This window comes from Penaeus monodon, chromosome 41, assembly GCF_015228065.2.
Source record: "Penaeus monodon isolate SGIC_2016 chromosome 41, NSTDA_Pmon_1, whole genome shotgun sequence".
In the NCBI taxonomy this organism is placed as follows: domain Eukaryota; kingdom Metazoa; phylum Arthropoda; class Malacostraca; order Decapoda; family Penaeidae; genus Penaeus; species Penaeus monodon.
This window is the reverse complement of record NC_051426.1, coordinates 22895524-22902464: the sequence shown is the minus strand read 5'-3', so window position 1 is coordinate 22902464 and position 6941 is coordinate 22895524. Positions and strand designations below refer to the sequence as shown.

Here is a 6941-nt window from a genome sequence, read left to right as displayed (position 1 = left end):
GTTCCTCATTGGTATTCCTTGTACTCTGTAGACCCTCCATATTTTACCTCCTCAGTTACACACCCCTGTGTATAGCCAGTGGGATTTAAGCCTGCAGCACCCACAGGCAGCCACAGCCTTGGTGATCCAGTTACAATAAAGGTAACAGCTTGGTATTATCTCTAGCATTATCTTTCTGATCTTTTGAAAGGGGATTTTCTCTCAGTAGGTGGATCAACATATTTTCTGTGGATCAGCTGAACCATATTATTCCGGAATTCACATGATCTTACAGAGTGAAGTAAAGATTTACTTGATAATGATAGTGATCACATACTTTGATGATGGTGATTGACAGATATCTACTTGTGAAATAATTCATAATGTTAGATCTATTAACTTCTGCACGCAGTCAAGGGTATAAAAGAAGCAGCTATTTGTGAAGGTATGATCTGTACAGTTTACCTAAGATCCAGATTTTACAGTAGATAGTTTATAAACACTTTACATTCATTCATATTATTTTGAATGATAGGAAGCATAGTGTTACTTAACGTTAATCCAAACACAAAAGCTTTTGAATATTCTTTTTATTCATGACAGGTCGGTCATGTCTGTACAACCTTTCCATACTGTCAACTTCGGGTAACTGTGAACAAGGCTGTCTATTCTGATGATGAAGAGGAAGTGTAAGTTTATAGAGAGCTTTTTATAAATATCTCTCTTATTCCTCTTTTTCTTTCCTTCCTTCCTCCCACTCACTGTGGTTCTCTCTCCCAATTTCTAGACTTGACTCCTATTAATAAAAATCCACGGTGTATCTCAGATGAGTTTGTTCCTTTCTGCATTTATGGAAAACGAAATATCCCCGAGAAACTGTTAAGGTAGATTAGATTAACTAGACCTCAGTTCTAAGTAGAGATGTTTAACATTTCCCCTCAATATTATTACAGAACAGCAAACACGACGATAACTGAAGATACAGAGATCTCCCGGCAGGGAATGAACATAGGCAGAAGCATCTGGGCTAGAGAATCCAGAGATCCTCTGTCTTCTAGTGATCCTGTTGTCATCCGCTGCCTTAAGCGCTCCAAAAAGAACTTTGTGACCGTGTTCCACAGTGTTAGTGCATATATGTTGTTATTTACAGTTGTGTGTGTGTGTGTCTGAGTGAGTGTGATTTCTCTTATGGTTTGTTTTTTTCTCCAGTGTATTTCAGTGTTTTAGGTAACTCATTACTCGTTTTATTGTTTGCTATTATTGGTGCTTAGAACCTTCATATGTCATATATATTGCAAACATTAATGGCTTATGCTTACACATTGCATCATCTTGACTTGATCCAGTGAGAGAGAAATGATATATAGATATACAACATATAAAATGCTTGTAGCATGTTACACTTCATTTTATCTGTGTAATGTAATCTGTATTTTTTGTAGGATATGAAATATCTTTCAATAAACACATTTCGTGAAATACCATTTGGCACAGTTCCACAAATAATCAAGTGTCCAGGTTGTTGACCACTTTTGTTGTAGAGATTTGAGGATTCTAAAATATTTCACTCTATAAGGATCACAGATTTATATTGCTAAGGCAACCGCGAACAGAATTCCAATTTGAGATATCTTATCAAAAATCTTTTTGGGAATGTCGTAATCTATCGCACTTGCTCAAATCATTCAGCCAGATTCACTCACTTCTCATAAACAAAAGAAGAGCTCTAGATGAATTGCTTCAGGGAAGGAGAACAATACGCTGATTGATATGAATTCCAAGTTTGTGTAGTTCTCTTGGAATTTATAACAGCAAAAATGGTATTATTGTTTAAGGTAATTTGTAAGTTTATCTAAAGATATACTTTTAAAAACTGTATAGTTATTCCTTACAGATTCATTTGAGTGTCATGATACTTGTTTCCAACTCAAAAATTATCAGCTACTTTGTGAGTGAAGTACATAAATGGGCACTTTTTTCTGTTTTCTCAGTATTCTTTAATGCAGCAGGTCACAAGCCACAGGAATCGCTTCCCCTCAAGCATGACCAAGCAGCAAGCATGTGCTTTGGCCAAGACAGGCACGATTCCACGGGTGCTGATCCCCAGCTAAGGTCTGAAAGCACCCCCAGGATGACTGTGTGCCAAGCATCACTCCTGTGTCCAAGTCCTGCTCAGTGGCACAGGTTTGTTTTCTATGAGAGAGGTGAGGAAGTGCAGATTGTCCCTGAGGTTGAAGCAAAGGAGGACCAGGACAGGTGTACCAGTGTTCGAAGAAGTCTCCGCTTGCTTGCCTTCCCATCTGCTGTCCCCCCACAGCATCAGGCTAGTTGAGGAAACTCATTTTATCCACACATGTATAACGGTGTTTGTATGTGTGCTTGCTAGTTTGGTTCAGGTCAATGGTTTTGCATGGTACTTGCCTTTTTTTAATAGGTCTAGTCCACCATTTTTGTACAATCATCAGTGCTAACTGTAGCTGGTGAAATACTTTTTCACAGTTGCATTTCCTGTCTGTAGAGTGTGTTTACTCAACACAGACAAAATATGGGTTTGGAGTCATGTTAGCACATCAGTTTAGTACAACTGTATGTAATGTAGTTTATTTTTTATTTCTTACTTTTATTAGTATTTCTATCTTATTGTTTTATTACTATATTATTATTCAATCATTTGTTTATTCATAGGTTTTTTATGTTCTTTCCTGTGTAACTCGTTTCCTCACTAACCACAACGCTTATCTCAACAGCCAGTGGTATGAGTGATACATCAGCCATGAAGATGAAGAGCCTGTGAGTGTGAATGTGGAGTGCACCATGATGATGGCCTCATGATACTGTGCGATATCTGCAAACATGGCAGCATGCAGTGAGTTATTCATCCTCTTTTCTGTTGCAGTCCTTTTTGAAATGTCATCGTGTTATTTTTTGCAATAACTGACCTCGTAGTGATAACTATATATATTTTTTTCTAAATAATCTTCCTTTGACAGCTGTGCTTCAATTGTCAAAGAAGGACCAGGTTCCCGAGCGGCATGGTGTGTCTGCAGTGCTCTGTCACATCAGGATTGCCTTGTACAGATTCCTCCTTCAGGGGCATGACCAAGGTAACACATTGGTTGCATAGGTAAAGTGTGAGCTGTTATCAGGGATTAAAATTTTGAGCATCTAGGTGTTCATTTTAGAAATGATTGGACTCGCAAACCCGAATTTCTTTAATTTCATCATGATACACAGACGCTAGGGATATTTACTGTTTCACCCATTTTACTTGTAGAACTTTGACATATTGGATCATTAGACAATAACGTATTTCGCATTTTTCATTAAGTTGGTCAACTTTACCCACTGAAATATTAACAGGAGAAGGTCCAGCGAATATGCCTTCTCCGCCGCGCTTTAGAATTTCTAAGGGGCTACTACGCCTGGCTAACAGTCCCTAAATTGAGCCGACGCCTTGGAGTGGACATTTCACAAGCCCAGAAGGTTATGGGACACTTAGATGCATGATGATCTTTAAGAACAAAAGTAAAGGAAGTCAGTACCCAGTCTTCTGTTTCATTTTCTCGTGTGTCATGTGAGGTTGACATAAGAATGCTTGTAAGATACAACAATTTTTAGGTCTGTTTTTCTCATATATGTCTCTCTATGTACGGCAGTCATTGTATGGATTTTGAGGTAGTATTTTTCTCCCCATAGATTTATTCATTCATTGCAAGTAGTTTCTATGTAGCTAATGGCAAAATTAGTAAAAGGATGGGGATACACATTATATATATAACAGTACGTAAATTCTGTAGTCTGCAACATTATTTAGTAAGAAAATTTTATTTTATCCTTCTCCTTACCATGAAAGTATTGCTGTACTCAAATTAATGATCCTAGATCGAATAATAAGCAAACCAAGTAAGAGTGCATATTCAGAATACTTCGGCAATCAGCCAGTGCTTATGGAAGGAGAAGAACTTGAAGATACTCAGGTAATTTTTGCCTCTGATGCATGTAAGTTATGTAGAGAGCAAAAAAAGCATGTAGATATGCATGATGGTACATTTCCTAATGGAAAAAATCATATTTGAAATCCATATAGAGAATAGGGAGATATAATAGAGGAGGGAAGTGATAAATCAAATAATATGGTAAAACTTGCAGATGCTGCAGACACCGAAGCAAGGACACCAAAGAAGTAAGCTGGGATTCTGATATGACGCCAGACCTCAGCCTGTCAATGCAGGTCTTAGACAGTGAAATGGAGAGCTCGCACGATACTCCTGCCCAAATTGTAGCAGCCACGGACAGCCAGAAGACCATCCAGTTCATTAAAGAGCCCCAAGGGGAAGTCGTAGATAGCACTCAGGATGTCCTGGTAGGAACACAGAAGATTATTACTCTAGGGACTGGTTTGGATGAGACTTTCAGCAATTACAGCCCAGTCGGTGCATCTCAGGCCTTTGCAACAACTGGGAACACTGAAGAAGTAGAAGAAATTACCAACATCTGTTCTAATCCTGTTGACAGCACTACTTCAGCTGATGCAGACACAGCACAAATCAGCACATGCAGTTGGAATGAGACATCAGTGACTAATAAATTTGTCACAAAACCTGTCAATACAAGTCAGGATCAGATTACAGAGCATCCAGAAAAGTCAGCTGCACTTGTTTTTGAGTCAGCTGACACTTAGGAGTTACCAGGTTCCTCTAACCTCCAGGAGCACCAGGTATGATTCTGTTTTTTTTTTTTTTCATGATTAGTAGGATTAAGAATATAATGGCAGAAAAATGTTAGCACAAAAATTTCCTTCTTATTTTTTTTTCAAAATGATTGACTTTATTAAATGTGCTCCTGGATTTGTTGTTCTTAATATAGCATATATATGGGAAATATAGTTCGCAGTAGAAAGGTGAAAAGATTTTCTTATAATTAAGGATAGTATTACAATGTTTAACGCAAAATTAACAGGTGTTATGTAAATGCATGGACAATTTGAAGATTTACAGTACACCCCATTTCAGCACAGTTTAGAAACCACACCTCCGTGTTTAAGAAATGTAATTGTAACATACAGAAATTCAGGAATTCATCTCATCTTTATGCCAAGTCCTCCAAGTTGATCAGTGCTTGGTAAACTAGATCCTCATTGGGTTTAGTCTGACAGGAGTGCTTATGAAGATGTCCACATGGTTGGACTGATGATTAGTAGCAGGGCCGTAATGTTAATAAAATTTGTCTGGAAAATTAATGACAGCCATGAGAATAAGATGAAAAAATATAATGTGGAATTTTATGAGTGGTTCCTTGTTTTGTTTACCTTTAGATATTGTAAGTGCTAATTTCAACATAGAATTTTTCCCCTAGTTTGGCCTCTCTGCGTTTCAGGAAAATACATTGTGATGTTTGCCATCAGTAAAGCCCCTGTTGATCCATGTGGCTAATAGTGTTGTATGGTTTTCTGGGGTTTGTATTGATATCTTTCAAAAGAATAACATTGCACTGTATAACGTCATAATTGTTGCAATGTAATAAATGGAGAAGTAAAGACCAATGTCTATTTGTGGTACTTTGGGGTGCAGAGTGCTAGACAACCATGCCTGTCATGATAGATGGCACTGCCATATATCATGACATTGCCATAACCTTGTGTGTATGTGGTATCAAAATTGGAGTTATGGTTTTCAGTCTATTCGCTTATTGTGAATGGTATTGGTACTGAACACCATGATAACTAGTCTTACCTAGATACTTTCAGACAATATAAATTTCACAGTCAAAATGAGGAACCTGCTGATAATTGCAAGTGGACTAGTTTGTTATTAGATAAATCGTTTAAACAAAACTACAGTAAGCCAATCCACACGTTTTGTAGATTTTCTGGAAGCAGTGAAAAGATGATTATTCTCCTTGATAGTGATGATGGAACTTAAAACGTGACTTGTTTCACAGGTGAATGCCGAAGCTTTGCAAGAAATGACATGCAGGAGTGTAGAGTTACATGTTGAAAATCCTGTGTCGCGTAGGGCACTAATGACATGGAGCAACAGACTGTCACGAAACAAGGCCAACCAGCCTTCTCCTCCTCCTTCTCCTTCTCCTCCTCCTGCTCCTTCCCCTTCTCCTCCTCTTTCCCCTTCTCCTCCTCCTCCTTCTCCTCCTCCTTCCCCTTCTCCTCCTCCTCCTCCTTCTCCTTCTTCTTCTTCTTCTCCTCCTCCTCCTCCTCCTCCTCCTCCTCCTCCTCCTCCTCCTCCTCCTCCTACCTCTTCCTCTCGGCAGTTCAGATTTTTTTTCCAGTATCAGTATGATTAATTACCATAATATGTAGACATTTACCCATAATCACTCAATAAAGTCAAAATATGTACTTTTGAGTGTAATGAAAGATATCCTGTCATCATATAAGCAGGGGGTTTTCAATTAGATTTTGAATATATTGGGAATGGCTCTTACATCTAAAGGACTTATTATTGCTCTCATTCCTTCCACATGAACCTGAATGACTTTGAATCAGCAGCATCCCAGGGTTTTCCCCAACACCAGAGCACGCAGCAGGAAAGAGGAGCCAGATTTTTGGTAATCAGATACGTGAAGGATTTTTAAGAGCAGAGAGGTCTTGAAATGGCGTTACTTGAGGCTAGATGTGAAGTTCCTTGTAACTGTTCACAAAGCTGCTGTGTTCTTTGTCTGGATGTGTTCATATTTCCAGTTACAGCATCATTTATTTTGGAAGGGAGACTGTAGAGTTCGCATGAATACAGGACTGATTTATGGTTAGTTTATAGTCGATGTCAGTTTTAAAGGAACCTTTTCTGAAAAATATTCTCTGTCTTATTTAAAAGTGGTGGGATTTATTTTGATATGGTGTCATCTTGTCATATCTGTTTTAGCTATCTCTTGACGTCTTTAGTCTTGTTTTCCTTTAAAGTTTTATCTGGTTTTATCATATTTAGTTAGCCTTTACTTTACCAGTC

General features: G+C 38.2%; 1 pseudogene; it reads left to right on the top strand.

Moving 5' to 3' along the window:
* LOC119598449 overlaps positions 1–6570 on the top strand; it is a 9245-nt pseudogene extending 2675 nt beyond the window's left edge.
* The last annotated feature ends 371 nt before the right edge of the window (positions 6571–6941 follow it).